General features: G+C 44.0%; 1 pseudogene; it reads left to right on the top strand.

Annotated features, from left to right (window-relative positions):
* Positions 1-5,985: 5,985 nt before the first annotated feature.
* On the top strand, positions 5,986-6,104 carry LOC134938374 (5S ribosomal RNA; annotated as a pseudogene).
* Positions 6,105-20,565: the final 14,461 nt, after the last annotated feature.

Genomic DNA, 20,565 nt, shown 5'->3' with positions numbered 1-20,565 from the left:
AGACTGTGTCGGAGCAGGACATCAGTAACAAGGAAAAGAGCACAAGAAGACAGGAACTGGGAACAGAGCACGGGAGGTAGGAATCAGGAATGGCACAAGAAGACAGAAACTGGGAAGGTAACTTCACAGGAAGAACACACATTAGCAGGATGCTATAACGCTGGAGCAAGATTTGGGAGCATATACTCTGGCACTGTTCTGTGCTCAGAGACTCCCTTTTATAGGGAGAGCATTCAAATCTCACACCAAATGTGATGCCACATTTGGAGCACATGTGCCTTTACATTTCAGACAGATCAACGTATGCGTCCTTATGGGAACAGTGGCAATCTGGAGAGAAGAGCTGTATGGGGAGAGACTACAGCAGTTGGTGCCTGGACTCCCAACCTGCTGCCCTGCTGCCAAACCTATGGCCCAGTATTGCTTGACCCAGTAAGAGAGCACCAGGTTCCAGCGTACTGTAACATTTCCCCCCTTATCGGGTTGGATATCGAACACTCCAAAAATTATTTCTTAGGAAACATTTGGTGAAATTTCCGAAGGAGTCGAGGTGCATGAATGTGTGAGACCTTTACCAAACATCATTCTTCTTGAACATATCCTTTCCAGTCAACTTTAAATTGAACTGAGCCTCAAGAAATTTTGGAGTGCAGGATTTGTTTTACCTTGTACCACTCTTGTTGATCAAATAAAATGGAAGGAGGAGGTCTGCTAGGTGTTGAGAATCTACTTAGAACCAGGGTTTGCAAAGGAAATTTAGAATGTATTAGGTATCCTAAGTCTGCCTGGAAGTCTCAATTAGAATGCCACATGATTATTCACCTGGATAATTTCAAATGGCCCGATATATCTTGGTGCCAATTTCATAGTAGGGCCTTTAATCGTAGAGCAGATGTGGATTTGACAGCCACACTGTATCCCCTGGTTTAAAAAGAGGAGTCCTTTTTCTCTTCCTGTCAGGAAGAGCTTGTAATGAGAAAATACTTTGTATAAATTCCTCTTAATCTCTTTCCAAATGATACTGACCAATAGGTTGGCATTCTGGTAGAACAGGATGCAGACCTTACTGGATGAAGAACACAAAGGGACCAGAAGTCTCATGGACGAGATTATTGTTGGCAAACTCAGCCAGTCAACTTTTTGTGAAAGCTTCCAGAAAATTGGTGCTGTCATTGACTAACGAACCATTCGTCTTCCACAGCATGGAAGCTCACGCTAGAGCCTTTCTGGACAGCAGCAAAATGACGTAAGACACCTTTGTCTGTCTGTAGGAAATTCGCAACCTAACCCTTGAAATAAATCAAGCACTGATTCAGGAATCCTTGACAACTTATGGGGTCCCCATCAAACTTTGAGGCATTCGGCATCCATAGTGGAGAGGAAGATCCTGCAGCTTGAATGGTACCACAGGAGATGTCACACCAGCTGTACCATAGGCAGCTGGTTGGCAGTGCCATATAACGACATTTTAGCGCTGTGTGCAAGGAAACATCATCGGCACCCCCCCCCCCCCCCTCCCACACTAGCCAAAACAGGGTTGGTGCGCGCTATAGGCACGTGCCAAAATTATAGGGGCGTAGCTTCCTGGGGAAGGGGCATAGCCACAAAATAATACCAATTCATATTACGCTGTACATTAGTCTCCATTATTCAAATTACGCAGCACAGTAATGTCACTTACACACATTACATCAGAACGAGTCCCTGAAACACATTACACCAGATAGAGTCCCCTTTGGCACATTATGGCTGTAGAGTCCCCCTTTTTACATGCAGCAGAGTCCCCCTTTTTACATATTATGGCAGCAGAATCCCCCTTTTTACACAATAGGCAGCAGAGTCCCCCTATTCTACGCAATAGGCAGCAGAGTCCCCCTTTTCTACACAATAGGCAGCAGAGTCCCCGTTTTTACATATTAGACAGGCTGAGTCCCCCTTTTTACATATTAGGCATGCTGGGTCCCCCTTTTTACACAATAGGCTGCAGAGTCCCCCTTTTCTATGCAATAGGCAGCAGAGTCCCTGTTTTTACAGATTAGGCAGGCTGAGTCCCCCATTTTACATATTAGGCAGGCTGAATCCCCCTTTTTACACAATAGGCTGCAGAGTCCCCCTTTTCTATGCAATAGGCAGCAGAGTCCCCCTTTTCTACACAAGAGGCAGCAGAGTCCCCCTTTTTACATATTAGGCAGGCTGATTCCCCCTTTTTACATATTAGGCAGGCTGAGTCCCCCTTTTCTACACAATAGGCAGCAGAGTCCCAATTTTCGACACAATAGGAAGCAGAGTCCCCGTTTTCCACACAATAGGCAGCAAACATGACATGATGAGCGGTACCACAGGCAGACCCAGGATGTTCAGAGCAGTAGAGCAGCAGCAACAGCAGCAGCCACCTCTCCATCCACCCCCAACTCCGGCTCCAAGGGAGCTCATCCCAGAACCAGGTCCTCTCTTCTGTTGTAGCGATGGCCGAGCAGCGCTGTAACACATTACCTTCACTTTACAGCGTTACAGCGCTGGAGTTTACAGGAGTTACAGCGCTGTCCACACTGTAACTTCGGCCCGTTGCTGCCCGCGCATGACCGTGGCTGTAGCCGACAGTCATGGTCAGATAGCATCTGCGGCTACTGCCGTGTAAAACACTAGGACCACCAGGGCTGTCGGAGGAGCTGCCGGAACACTTTGAAACAGAGCAGCTGGGTGGATGCACAGAACCGGCTCAGTCTGTCACTTGCTGCAAGGGCGGCCAATCGGGGTCAAGGGCCATGATGCGCTCCTATCACAAGTGCGCTGTGTGCAAGGCAAACAGCGCACACACCTAGTTACGGCCCTGCTGGATGGTGCCAACTAGCTGCTTAAGTGTCTGTATGCACTGCACAATCTGAGCCTGGTCTTGCTCTTGCTTCTACGCTCTGGCAAGGAGATTTGTCAGCAATTCTCTTGGTGGACGATTACCAGTGGCATCCATGTTGTATGCCAGAGTATTCTGTCACAAATTCACACATGGATAGTGAATGTGAATCCATGCCAAAGGGATTGGCAGAAGCACAAAGTCTCACATACAGGCTTTATTCACCAGGGCCCCCCGCAAGTAGGTTTGGGCTTTGCTGCACACAACATGCAGGATGATGCCCTGTCTGTGTTCCCAAGTGTGGTGGTTGGTATGCAATGGGTAAGACATTGATAATATGCTGATAGACATATGGACACTGATATGGCAGACTGCTATGGAGTTGGTTGGCAGATACAAGGAATGGAGTACAGGAACACTAGGAAAGAAAAAAAAGACTCTTTGTAGGCGCACTCTAAGTTAATCAGAAAAGAACTGAAATAAGTGTAGATTAATACAAAATATTTTATTAATAAATAGATTAAAAATGAGAACATTTGATGTATCCTAGACAGACCAACAAGTAAAAAAACACTTAACATGCATAAAGAAAAAGACCAACAAAAAGGATCTCAATTAAAAATCAGTGAGATGTAATAATCAAAGCCCAAAATGGGTCAATATATAGGGGACATGCGAATATGCCAGGGGTTATAAGTAAGGCACGAATGAATCAGAATCAATGCATGAGTTCAGTGAAGTTCACTAATGTACCAATGAGAGTGTATATGTTCCATAAATTAAGGAGGGCGCTGAACAGAAGGAAAATCCAAAGTGAGAGTAGTGAATCTGCTGTCAGTGTTAAGCACTGAGTAAATTACTTGATCCAAGTCCCTACTGCACTAGGTCTTCCATCCAAGTACTGACCCAGCCCAACACTGCTTAGCTTTCAAGATAGGACGGATTCGGGTGTTTACAGTGTGGTATGATAGTAAGACCAATTCTGCTGCCCTAGCTCCGGGATCACTGATGAGAGTTCACAAAAGTTTAGTACGGAAAAATTGTATAGAATAGAAAAAGGGGGTGAATGGATCTGCTGCCAGCATTAGGCAGTGATAAATAAATGGGGAATAACCAATTCCACCATATATCACTGGAACACTGGCGAGAGTCCAACATTAAAGTGAGAAAGAGAAAAATAATAGCTCCTATGATAGAATATGATTACACACTAATTCTTGTACTAATCAGTTAATAATATAAATAAGTGAATCCTAAATAGGATATCAGGTACTGATTAATGTAATATCAAAAAGAAGGATTCTCAGAATTATCATATTGGCAATGGATTAAGAAAGTGCAGCTGAAAAAAATAGCTGAAAAGACAATTGTGATCTAATGTTCTCTGGAACTGATAATAGTAACAGTGTATGCAAGATAGTATCAAAAAATTTATCAGTTCACAATGTTGTTAATTTCAGATACACAGTATCACCAAAGTATTCACGATACAAAAGCTAGTAGCAGTGGAAATATGTATAAATGTATAAGATCTCAGAATTGAGATAATAAACAATGGTACTGACTAGTACGTGAATCTGAAACTCACTAAGTGAGCTCACACAGTGGTAAGTCAATTGTTTAATTCTGATATTTGCATAAGAATAACGTCTCATAGTTTAAACCGTTACCCTTAGCAACCGGAGAGCATTAGGTATGGATACAAATGTAAAGCGAGTCCTATGACAGTTAACAAAAGGCCACACTAGCCGATACGAATAATGGATGTACAGTTTAGTGATTAAATGATTACACGGGAGATAAAATAATATACCGTTCCCTATCTATACAATTTAGGCATCAGGAAAAATCAAATAATATGTGCTGACAAGATAAAAATAAATACTGTCCTAGAAATGCAGAAGGTATCCTGCTGTCACATAGGCATTGATTTCACGTAGTCCGAGTCACAAAGCGGCAGGCCGGCGGAGGGCAGGAGACGCGTTTCACCCGTGTCCCGGTCTTGATCACTCCTCTCTGCTCCAAGCTGCCTTAGGGGTTTTTAAATGCTACTGGTGCTAGTATTGCACCAATCACTCAGTAGACAAAACTGGGTGTAGTGTGTTATTGGGTAACAGAAATGTAGATCACCACGTAACTCCCTGGAAGTAGTCATAGTTGGTCCATTCGTATTGATCACTAGGTAGTTGTTCAGGTGCTCATATATCCAACGAATACTGTTACAAAGTAACGGATCATGTGTGTTCAGGATAATCATAAGAGAAAAGAAGCCAATAAGAGAGGAGAACGTGATTATTGACATGTATAACAAAAATAAATGATAATTAAATAATCATTAAAATAATGATGCATGACAATACAATTATTATAATTGTGATGTGTATTAAAGTATCCAATAAAAGGATAAGAGTCATGGTGCAATGATATTAGGCCAAGAGGAAAGTCTTTTGGAATAATAGGATTATGACTAAGCCCCAGCTATCAATCAAGATAGAAATAGTAGATCCAGGAATATGAAGGACCTTTTGGTACAAAGTCATTTCGTTAAAGAACCTAAGAAATCTGTGAACCTAACAGGTTCTTTTCCCTGTGGTCAGTGTAAGGCCTGTCCTCAGGTCCTTAAAATACATATTTCCACTGCTACTAGCTTTTGTATCGTGAATACTTTGTTGATACTGTGTATCTGAAATTAACAACATTGTGAACTAATAAATGTTTTGATACTATCTTGCATCCACTGTTGCTATTATCAGTTTCAGAGAACATTAGATCACAATTGTCTTTTCAGCTATTTTTTTCAGCTGCACTTTCTTAATCCATTGCCAATACGGTTATTCAGAGCAGATATCCTATTTAGGATACACTTATTTATATTATTAACTGATTAGTACAAGAATTAGTGTGTAGTCATATTCTATCATAGGAGCTATTATTTTTCTCTTTCTCACTTTATTTCTGGACTCTCACCAGCGATCCAGTGATATACGGTGGAATTGGTTATTCCCCGTTTATTTATCACTGCCTAATGCTGGCAGCATATCCATTCACCCCCTTTTTCTATTCTATACCATTTTTCCATACTAAACTTTTGTGAACTCTCATCAGTGATCCCGGAGCTAGGGCAGCAGAATTGGTCCTACCATCATACCACACTGTAAATACCCGAATCCATCCATTCTTGGAAGCTAATCAGTGTTGGGCTGGGCTAGTACTTGGATGGGAGACCTCCTAGGAAGACCTAATGCAGTAGGGACTTGGATCAAGTCATTTACTCCATGTCTAACACTGACAGCAGATTCACTACTCTCACTTTGGATTTTCCTTCTCTTCAGCTCCCTCCTTAATTTATGGAACATATACACTCTCATTGGTACATCAGTGGACCTCACTGAACTCATGCATTGATTCTGATTCATTCATGCCCAATTTATAACCCCTGGCATATCCGCATGTCCCTTATATATTGACCCATTTTGGGCTTTGATTATTACATCTCATTAATTTTTAATTGAGATCTTTTTTTGTGGGTCTTTTTCTTCATGCATGTTAAGTGTTTTTTTACTTGTTGGTCTGTCTAGGATACATCAAATGTTCTAATTTTTAATCTACTTATTAATAAAATATTTTGTATTAATCTACTCTTATTTCAGTTCTTTTCTGATTAACTTAGAGTGCGCCCACAAAGAGTCTTTTCTTTCTTTCCTAGTGTGTCTACCAATCACTGACTCGGGGTGCACCACCAGTATATTTATTTTAAAAAATATTTTCTTATATTAATTCTGTTTTTTTCTTCATCTTTATTGATATAACATTATAATATCTTATGAACAGTATGGTATCCCCCAATTCTTCATGGAGTAAAGGAAGACAGATTCCAGGAATGGAGCACAGAGGCAGGATCCGGGAATGGAACATGGAAGGCAGGAATCAAGAACAGCACACGAAGACCGGAACCGGGAATGTCATTTCACAGATTAGTACTTCAACTTCACTAGATTAGATAGAGAAAGGTTTTGGAGCCTATACTCTGGCACTGTTCCGTGCTCAGAGACTACATTTTATGGGGAGGAGATTCAAATCTGACGCAAAACATGATATCACTTTGTCCCTTTAAATTTCAGCTAGAGTGGGGCTCGCGTCACTGTGGGAAACACAGCCACCTGTACATAGAAACTCTGTAGCAGGGATAGAGGAGCCAGTACAGGAGAGACTAGAGCAGCTGGCACCGGGAACTCCTCATCACTGCTGTTACAGGATAATTTGCAGATTCTATATGAGCACATAAGGCACAAGCATCACTATGGGGGTGCGAAATGCAACCGAGTGTCCCCCTAAGAGGGTGTGACACCAAAATGCCATCTCCTCCTTAGTGACAGTGATCCAGGTGCTGCACTGTGACATTATCATGCAGCACCCCGCTCCTTTCCCGAGAATATACCGGCAGTGCAGCCACAGGTCATGCCACCAGAGTGATGAAAACGGGTGCGTGCAGAAAGGCCAGACCCATTTTCAGACGCTCATGCTTTTGGCATACACAGAGGTTTCTATTTTGTACACTGGGTGTCAACACACCTATTGACACCTCTGACATAAGGTACCTTACATTTTAATGACCCTAACTCGAAAATGCTAAGAAAAACAAACTTAATTTCAATGGGCTATATTTTTATTACACCGCACCATTCACAAAGCCAGCTCTGCTTCTGTTACGCTTTTCAAGGTAATGGTCCACAGGTTCCCCTACTGAGGACTCTCTCGCTTTGTGAATAGATTCATAACAATTTCCTTCTTTTTCTCGGAGTTGACGTGATCTTGTGAAGATACTTTCAGCGTCACGCTGTTTAGCAGTGTTTAGAAAGAAAAAAGAAGAATATATATGAAAAGACAGTGAGCTGTTTAGCGGATCACAGCAGTAATCCCCGGACATCTCACACTGGGTCTCTGTCATATGAACTGGAATCCATAAAAGAAAGGATAATATATTGTGTTACACAGACTATCTTCCCTTGCTATTCCCCTCTCTAGTTAATTTGCCAGGTTTTATAGGACACAGGATGGAATAGATTTAATACCTCCCAGGCCCCCAGAATAAAAGATGCTGCAGTGAGATTAAAATATAACTTTTGAAGTGCTTATTTGCCAGTTTATAATACACATGAACATTAACAGAAAATAAGCCTAATAAACACTAGCCATCAATTAGCCCTTTAACCAGGTAAAAATAATGAATGAGAAAAAAATTTTATCAATAAAACTTGGCTCGGGGGAAGCCTACAGCTACATTGTGTGATCTTGCTTAACCACTTAACTTGACTAATATTTTGTCCAAAAACCGTTCAGAAATTGTTGTTTTTTTATGATTGAATTAAGTTAAGAATATTTAAATAAAGATTGTCCAAAACTATTTGCTTAAACAAAAACAAAACAAAACCAACTTAACAAACCATAAAATTATTTTATTTTTTTTAAAACCATCAATGCTACCATCAGTGGTCAGAACATAGTGATCATCAATTGTCAGAGCATCGCGACCATCGATGGTCGGAACATTGTGACTTCTCGTTTCAGGCATCAGATCCAATCAGCAGCACCCGGAGCCCCTCAGGAAGGTGAGGGGCTGTTTTTTTTCCCTTACATTTCCCCTTTCTGACTGGTCACATCATATGTGACCATGTCAGGGAAAGCCTAGCCTGGTGTGGTCACATCTGATGCAACCATGCAAAGCAAGTGGTTAAACAAAGGTCCTGATCAGAGATGCACCCAATTCCAAATGCCTCTCCTTTATAGCTGGATAAGCTTTACTGGGTGGCAACCGTGCATTCATACATAAAAGAAGCATCTCATGGGCACATCCATAGGCAATTGCTGGAGGGGGTTCCAGTTGCCTGGAAACAGCCCTTCCCCACAGCCTTGCCAGTGGCCACTACATGCTGTATACAGGGTGGAGTAGAGCTACCGCACATGCCTAGTTGCAGTCCGTGGATCTGAGTGCTCAATCATCACGCCAGAGAGAGAATCTGGTAAGTAATTATTGTGATAATTGGCCTGCATATGTCTGAAGTACAGTACAGTACTGTATTACCTAATCTGCACTTTGTTTGAGGCAAGCTATACAGTAGCTTGGTACAAGCCAATTATGCATCCTTTATGGGCTGATAACAATCACTCTTAAATGAAACCTTTGGAAAACCCCCACCACAAATGTTGCATTTGCCCCTGATGTCGCAGGCATATAGGCAGAGTAGCAGGCTATGCAGAGGTGAGCATATACAGATAAGTTCAGTCTGTTGTCCTGCACCAAAAATGGGATGATGCAATTACAGTGATGGCGGCTGCTCTCAGAATTGGAGGGCTGGATGCAGGAGATCTGCCTGCTCTTTCGTGGGTGCAGCGGGCCTCCCCCAAAATCATGAGCCTCCTGCAACTTCCAGGAGATTAGGCAAGTATTTCTATATCACAGTTAAACACACTCACTTGAGCTAAGTGGAAGACTATTGTCTCCAACTATGGTACACTCACACAGTCTCAGGATGGCTCCATACATGCTCTGTAATAGTCTTGGTGGACATCTTGGTACAGGGATTTAAGTTTCCGTGAAGGAGTATCAACATAGGGCCTGTATAGTAGCATACTCCACTTTTAACACTTCCTTTGCTACAGGCTTACTGAATGCAATATTTACAAATTCTTCATCCTATCTCTTAGGTGGCTTGCCAATATTTGATACTTTTCTATAGTTAAATTTCCACGCTGGTAGCCTCTGGTTCAGAAAAATCTCCAGCTGCTGGCATGACCATTGACACATACTTGTTCTGCGTATAAATTTCCAGCTTTTCTGTGACTTTTGCTTTGAATATGTTATTTCTAGACTTTCTAGACTTGACAAGCTTTTTGGTCGTTGGATTCCATAATCTGTCACCTTTGCTTTCATAGAAAAAAACAAGCATGATACGGTTCAATGATTTTGAATGCAGCTTTTGTCTTTTTTCTTTTGGTTTGTGTACATAAGCCTTACTACCAAAAGTTATGAGATGTTTAACTGGTTTTCTCTTTGACTAACTTTAATAAGAAAATCATCCTCTAGCCACTAGCTGTCTGCAAGCTCTTCCTGGTTCCCCTGTGTAGTGTGGAAATTACATTTGGGGGACTGTGGGTGGGGGCCTAACAGGACTCAGGTAAAAGTGCTGAGCATCCAGTCGGCACAGATGGGGAGTAAAGAGCAGGGCCGTAACTAGGTGTGTGCCGATGGTGCCTTGCCCACAGCGCACATGCACTGAAGGCGCACCATCGGCAGCACACCCCCACGCAAGGTCGCATCCATTGTCAGTACACTACTCAGGGCGGGATGCATCAAAGTTAGCTGTGTTAGTGCAGAGGGGTACGCTCCTAATTATGTTTTCGCCAGTGATGGACACAGTCCACGGATGCGAGCCTAGACAGGAGGCGGCCTGGGTAATCACCGCAGGTACAGAAAACTGCATGCGTGCATAGCAGGGGTGGTATTCATGTGACCTCCTCCACCAGCCCGACGGGTTACTATCCCGATGGTCGGCATGCCGACCAACAGGGACTATTTCCACTCGTGGGTGTGCACGACACCCATAGAGTGGGAATAAAACCCGTGGCGACCGCAGGTCGCCACCGAGCCCGCAGCGTGACGAGCACAGTGAGCCCGCAAGGGGCTTGCTGCACTCGCCCATCCCCGCCGGGATCCCGGTGTCAGTATGCTGCCAGGATCCCGACGTCGGTAAGCTGACCGGCGGTCTCCTGACCGCCGGTCAGACATACTACACCCCATAGCAGAAGTGGCGAGACACAAAGAAAACGTGGCGCACATAGCATGATGCAGCCCGCCCTCACTGTCCAGCGCTGCCACCTGTCTTCCACCAGCCACGCCTCCCGGGTTTCTGGTTCCTCCTTCATTGACAGCCTGCAATGCCGTGGATGCCGGATCACAGGTAAGGGTGAGAATAATACACACCTACACGCTCTCTCTCTTTCTCTCCCTCTCTCTTCCCCTCTCCCATAAAAAGGGGTGTGGTATGGAATGTAGATAGTAACTAGGTCGACAGTGTCTAGGTCGCCCACTATTGGTCGACAGTAACTAGGTCGACAGGGTCTTTAGGTCGACATGTTCTAGGTCGACAGGTCAAAAGGTCGACATGAGCCTTTTATGGGGTTTTTGTGTCGTTTTCTTCATAGAGTGACCGGGAACAACAATTAGTGCCCGTGTCCCCTCGCACTCAGCACTGGTTACAATTCCCAGTTGTAGTCCATGTGGATCGTTAAGTATGAAAAGGTTCCAAAAAAGAAAAAAATCGTGAAAAACTCATGTCAACCTTTTGACCTGTCGACCTAGAATATGTTGACCTATAGACCCTGTCGACCTAGAAACCCTGTTGACCTAGTTACTGTCGACCAATAGTGGTTGACCTAGGTAGTGTCAACCTAGTTACTGTCGACCTATGCCATTTTCCCGGTGTTTTGTGCATGCAGTGTAGGACAATCACTGGGAAAATGGCTACCACACCATTTTTCCAGTGATCTGCGCATGTGCTCTAGACCCTGCCGGCTAGAGAGAAGGAGACCCAATCGGATACTCCACAAGGGCCTCCTCCTCTCTAGAAATGCCCCTGGACCTCCCTCTGGTTTTCTACTACATCTGCTACAGTAGACTGTAGGAGATTATAACATAGATGATTATGTCACAGGTGGGATACTCATCTAAACTAAAGTGCAGCAGTCTAAAACACTAAAGGGTATATTTACTAAAGAATGATTTTCATAAATTTTTATTGATTTTAAAAATCCAATAAAATTGATTTAAATTGATGTTGGGTTGCCAAGGCTAACACACACATATACTGAACTAACATTTAAAAATGAATATTAAAAAAACCATTGGATAGTAAATGTGCATTTCAGCCCCTGAAACCTCACATTGATTGAAATTGATTTTTTTTATAATATATTTTCATCAATTTTAAATAGATGAAAATCGACCTTTAGTAAATAAACCCCTAAGACATCTATATAATAATGGAAGATTGCTGTCATGTCTCAGATATATTCAGTAGCAGCAATCCAATCCTTTCCCCCATCCCCAACAGACAGGGCAGTCATCCTGAGGGAGAGGAAAGGTGGAACAGTACCTATAGCTGGGCAGATGGGACAGGGCAGAGTGACAGCGGACTGAATTTTAAGTTTAAAATAAAACAACTTTTCAGCATGCCTTGCCATATATTTTGTATTAGGGACTGCTGCAACTGTGGCAGGGCAGGCTGATATGTGTAGTACCACAACATCTGGAGGGCCGTGAGTTTGACACCCCTGTGTGAACAATGAAGTATGGCTCTGAGGGCTGGGCTTTCTGTTAAACAGGAAACACTGTTTGCCATGTTGTTTCACCAAATCAATGTCAAATAAACAAAAGACGTGGCAAAATTTGTAGATTATAAAATCATGGCATATAAAGCATTGACTTGACACTTATTGATAATACTACCTCTAATCCATACTGATGATACGTATACAGATGTTAAACAATGTTCTATAGCAGGGTGGTATTCATGTGACCGCCGGTCAGCTGACCGACAGTCACATGGCCTCCTCCACCAGCCCGACGGGTCACTATCCCGATGGTCGGCATGCCGACCAACAGGGACTATTTCCACTCGTGGGTGTCCACGACACCCATAGAGTGGGAATAGAACCCGTGGCGACCACAGGTCGCCACCGAGCCTGCAGCGTGGCGAGTGCAGCAAGCCCGCAAGGGGCTTGCTGCACTCGCCCCTCCCCGCCGGAATCCCGGCGTCGGTAAGCTGGCGGGATCCCGGCGTCGATAAGCTGACCGGCGGTCAGGAGACCGCCGGTCAGCCGTACTACACCCCTATAGCACATTACACATGAATGCCTGTTTGCTACAACAATTTTAAGATCAAGGAACCCTTGAAAAAATATATGAAATTGAAAAATATATTGAAATAAGCCTCTACAAGTGCAGTAGGTCCTGTGGGCTAATAATCTACACAAGCATCCACCAGCAACTATTGATTACAACAGTAAAATTCAGTAACTTATCCAATGGTCCAATATTTCAGGATGGAGATATTCTCAGCACTAGCGCAGATGGATAGACACCTAGGTTAGAGATAGTTCCTCTGTTCCTGCGTAGAAATTAAATTGACAGGCAGTGAAATGTACACTCAAACATCAATCGCATCCACGCCTGCAGATAACATGGGAAGCACACTGCTCATACTTTAATTGAATGTCAGAGTGATTAAATATTACCAGGACAGTGCATGTTGCATTTACCGTGCATCAGATGTGGTTTAGGATCTTTTCATTTCGGATTTATCATTTTAAATAAATTACATTTAAAAAAATCTATAAATAACTATTTGTTCAATAGGGATCAGAGAGATTTGTATTGTAGGTTGTTTGTCACAAGGTTAAAGTGAGAGGTGTAATTTGCCATGTTGTCATACAGTAATTGTAAAAGCGTTTCTTTCAGGACTTTAAACTCCTGAGGGCTTTATAAAGATTTTTCATCCTTACACTTCAGAGTGGATCAGAAGATAATATTTTTATTTTTATTAGAATGTAGATAAATAGCATGAGTTCCCCTGGAATAGACTCAACCAGGGCAGATTTGACATATGGCTGGCAGGAATGCAGCCCCCCTCCTAAGCCCCGGTAAAATCTGCCACCCCTCTCAGTGTCAGTGAGCCAGACCGTGATTGCACTGGCTTCACTGTGATTGGCAGTGAATTCCTATTGGACGTTCTACCTGCCAGTCACAGACACACAAGGTAGTCCCATTGGGAGGTGTTTCCTCCCTCTTGGACTGTCAGACTGGCCAACTTCTAAGATGCCGCTTCCACACTTTCACCTAGGGTGCTGAGAAAAACCCATTTTTCCCTAGGGTGCTGAGAAACCTTGCACCGGCCCTGGCAACTTCCCACCAATTGCAAACATCTGGATGTAAACCCACTATTATAAAAGTGTTAGAATATCGGTCCAGAACATGATGGAACACATACTATGGAACATACTATGGATGGATCAACACAAATAACTGGCAACCATCTCATTCTAGCCAATTAAATTGTGCTCCCTCGATTAAATCTATCTTTTCGTACATTTACCAAGAGCAGGTATAGACGTAATGAAATCCTTTGTTGGAATGTTAGTCTCAATATGGTCACAGTGACTTTATGGCCTGTAAGATCTTATTTGACTCTCCTGTGACATTTTCTTCTGATACAATTCCTTCTTAACGCGTCCATATTATGCCGCTGTTCAAGAAGCATAACATTATAGAAAGCTGCATATAATATTATTCATATGGCTGTATACATCTGCAGATGCTGCACCCGTGCCTCCGTCCTGATAATCCCTATGCCATAAAAGAGAAAATGGCATTTCATTAAGCGAACAGTTAAAAGTCCCATTAATATTTCATTACAGAAGGCTGCCTCTGAAATATGAATTGGTGCTTAACATTTTTATGAAGTGCGCTTCCTCATTTGCAGCCTTAATACAGAGATGATTATTCTTTCTTCTGTTTTTTTCCTCTGGAAGATTGATAGATGGAAAAAAATGTATCTAGAGCTGTAGAAACAAGGCTTCAAAGATTTTCATAGCAATGTGGACAAACACAACTTTAAACATGTCTTTGGATAAAGCCTATTTGAGCTTTGGAGCAATTTATACATTCATACCGGTGACTTTCAAGTGTGGTTTTTCTCTCCTTGCAATGAACACTTCGGAGACAGAAGGATGCGGCTTTGTCTGAGTAACTTGCATCATACCATCTTCACCAAAGGTCAAGACAGGAGCAGAACAGTTTTATGGCAGGTCACAGGGAACATTTGTCAAGCCTTCTAGCAGCAGAATTAAATCCTAAATTTGGTGTACATTATTGTTTTTAATTATTGCATTTTGGAAGTGTTTTAATTTCTTTAGGTAACCGGATTTTTTTTATAGCTTGTAAGTGAAAATTAATGTTGAGTGTTGTGTTTTGTCTGCAAGAAGTTTCTTTATTAATTAAAACTAAGTGATTCAAAAACATAAATAAAATGTAATAATAATAATAATAATAATAATAATAACATTATCTATTATTTGAAAAAACAACAACACAAAAATAGAATGATGAATAATAGGCCAGGGGAGACTAATATAGTCAGATGACCCTCAAAGTACAGATTTGTCCGCATACAGTGTTATTGCGATGCGTACACATCGCATCATGCAGATCTCGGCATAGTGGGAGTGTGCGTACGCTATGCTTTCATTTACAATAGGAGACCTACTGGAGTAATTCAGTGCTGCCTCCCATGACATAACATTACACGTCGCGGTAACAAATGCGGCAACACACCAAGAGGATACATCTGTATGTAGACTTGTAGATGGCCAGACAGCCACTACCTGTACGCTCGGTTTCATAGCATCATCATTATCAGTGCACTCTTTTACCAGCCCTATTCTTGGTGCAAAAGATCCGTGTGAATAGGCACATCTTCTTAAACACACAACTTTGCATAGCCTGCAATTCTGTTGATATGCATTCAGCATATTACAATATTATGGGGCAGATGTACTAAGCCTCGAGAGAGATAAAGTGAAGAGACATAAACTACTAATCATGGTGCGACTAAAAGTGCAATTTAATGCAAGAGGAGGCTAGATGTATGTGGACACATCTGTAGGTTGTATTTATTCTTCATTTCAAGTGTTTATTTTCTCCTTTTGTTTTCTTTGTAGTTCCTTCTCTTTGTAGGTTCCCCACCGCACCCCACCCCCGTCACCAGTGCATTTGGGGCTGCCACTTCCAGGACTGTCGTTCAGTGTTCTCAGTATGGAGGAACTCTTTTTGTCCCTCCACCATTTTAAGGTGCACAAGCTGGCCTTCATGAATCACCAGACCAGCCAGCTGGACTATTATGGGTGGCTAATGCAGCGGCAGAACAGGACAGTGGTGGTGGCACAGGGCACCTGCACCCACATAGCCCACGAGATAAATAGTTGCTTGCTGGAATTGACCCATGTGACACGGAAGCAGTCACAGGTGGCCAGGAAGCAACTGCAGGCGTTGCAGGTCATCCGAGAATAAATGTAGGTGATTATGGCCCTGCAGAGGGAGCTGGGAGCACAAAGAGCTAAATGTGAAGGGCCAACCTCAACAGCCAACTCCCTCCACTCCAGCACACAGAGTGCATCATCAATGACCTCCCGCCCCTCCCCCCAAGGCGTGGGGTCCAGACGCAGGGGGTAGAGTGGCAAGCAAAAGCTCGAGGGCCTTCAGTGACTACAACTGCCAGGAGAAAACAGCCACTGCTGCCAGGAGATCAGGTATGAGGAGGGACAGTTAGACAGGCATCTCCACCATCGAGCAAGGAGGCTAAACTCCATCAGCAAAGATCGCTCCACCGCAACTTGCTGGACATTTAGAAAAAAATATATCAAAAAGCGCTATAAATATTGTTTTAACCCTTTTTTATGTTAGCATTGTGTACATACAGATTTTTCAATCTTTCAACATTTTATAGACATATTACATAAACAAGTGCTCCATATACTTTGCACGCATACAAGAATACCTGTTACCAGGGCAAGCCCACCATCCTCCTTAACATGCCTCTGAGCCAGAAAGCCGAAAATGGACTCAATTATTGGCTACTACAGTATTCTCTCTGTAGTGCAGAGTTTGCAGCTCAGCTGCTGTCCTGTACCCTCCAGGCTCCTCAGACTGTCTGAAGTTACTAATAATAAAAATAAATTGCATATAGAGCTCCGTCCTGACTTTAAGCTGCTGATGCCAATGTTGCTGTGCTTATCCATGCCTCCAGCCCAGCTATGATGACATCGCTGCCCACTCTTGACACAGCAACACTGGAGACGTTGGTCTACCGGAACCTAGTGGGTTTCTTTAACAGAGTATCCCTTCCCACCCCTGTAATGCCTTAGCCCCCCCCCTCACCCACCCACTCAGAGCTTAATTATGGCATTAGGAACCCAAGGCACTTTAAACAGAGTTACTCTTATGGTCTAACTGCGGCACCCCACCAAAAAAACCTTCTCCGCTTGTACATTTACTGTGGATTTCCTTATTTATAGTTATACTGTAATATATATATATGCACCTGATCTGTTGTAATAGTATTTATAGATATAAACAGATATAAGATGCCCTGTGTCATGCAGCCGCCGCGGCCGCCGTACTTACCTCTCCGGGGGCGCTGGATCTCTGGGCGGCTGTCCTCACTGGCGGTCTCCGGCTCCCGGCGCTCCGTCCAGCGCTCATAGTGTGGACGTCACGGGTGCGGGTGACGTCATCTAGCGCTCCCCAATCAGACGCTGGCGGGAAGTTCAAATTCAGACGCCGGGCAGAGCTCCGGCGCCTTAGTATCATCTATTCTGCTACAGAAGTTGTGATCTCCAGAGCTCCCGTATTCCTGTGGTTTCCAGCCTTCCCAGACGGACTTCAGTGCCTCCAAGCACCTCAGTGCCTCCAAGCACTTCAGCGCCTCCAAGCACCTCAGTGCCTCCAAGCGCCTCAGCGCCTCCAAGCACCTCAGTGCCTCAGTGCCTCCAAGCGCCTCAGCGCCTCCAAGCACTTCAGCGCCTCCAAGCACCTCAGTGCCTCCAAGCACCTCAGCGCCTACAAGACCTCAGTGCCTCCAAGCACTTCAGCGCCTCCAAGCACCTCAGTGCCTCCAAGCGCCTCAGCGCCTCTTAGCACCTCAGTGCCTCCAAGCACCTCAGCGCCTCCAAGCACCTCAGTGCCTCCAAGCGCCTCCAAGCACTTCAGCGCCTCCAAGCACCTCAGTGCCTCCAAGCACTTCAGCACCTCCAAGCACCTCAGTGCCTCCAAGCGCCTCAGCGCTTCCAAGCACCTCAGTGCCTCCAAGCACCCCGTGCACTTTAGCGCAGTTTGTGCCTCCAGCATCCGGTATTCTTCACTGATTCATTAGCGCCTTTTCAAGTTCTGTCTTTCAGGAGACCTCCAGCATCCACACATGTCTCCTGTCTGCCGACCTAATCCTGCATGAGGAAAACTTACATTCGTCCATCTCTGCTGCGGCCCAGTTGCGGTTCCTCTACCCGGTCACCGGAAGAAACCCCGAGTCCACAACACTCCCAAACCAGGTCAGTGATACCCTGTATGTTATGCCCCTTATACATTGGTGACAGTGGGGTATGTCACCAGCCATCCTGTGGCCACAACATGCATTGGTGCCAGTGTATAATAAGGGACTAAGCACCCAGAGAAGCCAGCACGTGTGGAGAATGTGGCACTCCATCATAGCTGCCATGAGCTGTAGTGTGACTTTTGTGCCCCTTCCCCTGCTGAATGCATCCCTGACTGGACAATATTAAACTTACAGCAGGGATAAAGCTACCTGTGCCTTGAGTGCTGTGTCTGGCATGGGGACACTGACCAATAAGCAACAGGTGTATTGATCCCAGAGAGAGAGAGAGAGACAGCTTGTGCAGTGGCAGTTGCAGCCATCTTCAGGGACAGTTGGCAGTTGGGCAGCAGCCATCTTAGGAGGACTCAGAGCAGCAATTTGGAGCAGAGGCAGCTGCTGGTGTGTGACAGTGCTGTATAGCTTATAAAAATCCAGATTCTATTCCTGGTGACCGGAGATCTTAATTGTAGCAGCCAATCAGTAATGCCAGCCTCCTATGGGGATCCCACCAGTCTCCTATGGGGATCCTATGGGGATCCCACAGCTTCCAATGGTCCTGGCTGACAGGCATCTGACAGAGCAGAACAGTGATGGGCTCTACTGACGGTGTGGCTGGAAACTAGGCCACGCAGCCTACCCTCCCTTTTGAAGGACAACCCTGGAGGTAGCCCTGCTTTGGACGGTGGGAGGAGCAGAGACAGTGTCTTGCTGCAGACAGAGGTCAGCATATGATGGTTAATTGAGACCAACCTAACCCTTGTAACACAGGTTGGTAACACTGTTGCACTAGCCACACATCACAAGCTTCCTCAGGGACAAAAGACAGTTTAGCTGATTACATTGTATCTTAGCTCAAATGCCACAGGCAAGCATAGTTTTGGAACATAAAGCTGCATAACTACTTTATAAATTTAATTCCATGGCCATGAAAATAGTTCAAGCTCTCGACGCCCAGGAGGTTGGGCAGGCCGATGAGACTCTAATTAACCTGTTTGTAGAAGGAGCACAGGGGGAAGCGATTCGTTCACAACTGCGAATGTGGAAACGGCAACAGCCAAATAGCTCCTCCGAGTTTAAAGAGAACGTTTTGCAAATACTCGGATTGAATCAAAGTGAGGATGCTGAGGATGACACATTATCTGAAAAACTTGAGGATGAAGCATCCATTGACACTAAACCATGCATCAGGCTAGAAACCATGACACAGAGAGGAGCAGTCCTCCAACAGGCCCAAACACCAACTGGGTCGGATCCTGTAAGCCTTCTTGGAAGCAAGCTTACAGAACTAACAGTAAAGCTGGCTCGGATGGATCAGAGGTTGGAAGAGCTCGGCCAAGGACAAGATCAAAAAAGATTTTGGTACACACTTTCAGTAGCGCTCCATACATCAACAATGCCGTAAATAATATAATATAAATGATAAGTTCTCATATGATTCCAGGAGGATTTCCTGAAGTCTTCTACCGAGGAAAGATTTTCCAGCCGTCTCCGTCGGTTCAGATCATGAGAGGGGAAAAAAGATAAGAAAGGAAGATCTCAGTTCCTATATCCTAGCACGGTTGAATATAAATATATCATAGGGTGAATCCTCAATCTTCCTCCGTATGGGTAGTGCTTGTTTCTTAAAGTTCTTATGGGGTCACCCTTGTGGTAAACAGTCAATTGTGTGCTCACAATGTTCTTACATAAAGCCTTAGAGAAGATTCTCATAAAGGTTTCTCCTCGTGATTTCCCAAATTGGGGCCGCAGAAAGTGAAGCAGAAGGAAGTGGTTAGTTTGAGAATATCTAAAATCCTTCTGCTTCACTTTCTGCTGCCCCAATTTGGGAAATCACGAGGAGAGATCTGAAGGAACCTGGGAGGATCAGTGAAATATACCTTGATGTGTTTATCCACACTCTCCCTGATGTAAGCATACATGTGAGCATCTCCCTAGTCTCTGTACTGATAATAGTGACGGGAAAAGAAACTTTTTTGAGAATCTTCTCTAAGGCTTTATGTAAGAACATTGTGAGCACACAATTGACTGTTTACCACAAGGGTGACCCCATAAGAACTTTAAGAAACAAGCACTACCCATACGGAGGAAGATTGAGGATTCACCCTATGATATATTTATATTCAACCGTGCTAGGATATAGGAACTGAGATCTTCCTTTCTTATCTTTTTTCCCCTCTCATGATCTGAACCGACGGAGACGGCTGGAAAATCTTTCCTCGGTAGAAGACTTCAGGAAATCCTCCTGGAATCATATGAGAACTTATAATTTATATTATATTATTTACGGCATTGTTGATGTATGGAGCGCTACTGAAAGTGTGTACCAAAAATCTTTTTTGTATGTTTAACCCTTTGGAGTGTAATTGGTGATATACTCTTGTCCACACTACTATAGCTGCCCCTAGAGCGCTGGGATTTTCTCTAAATTCCATTTTTTCCATTAAGGCCAAGATCAAGGCCGACACCGGTAATGCCACCAAGGGCACAGTGAAAGGAGTCGCCATCGTAGGG

The sequence above is a fragment of the Pseudophryne corroboree genome, chromosome 6 (assembly GCF_028390025.1).
Source record: "Pseudophryne corroboree isolate aPseCor3 chromosome 6, aPseCor3.hap2, whole genome shotgun sequence".
NCBI classification, from domain to species: Eukaryota; Metazoa; Chordata; class Amphibia; order Anura; family Myobatrachidae; genus Pseudophryne; species Pseudophryne corroboree.
Note: the sequence above shows the minus strand (reverse complement) of the source record. Positions and strands in the feature narration are given on the sequence as shown.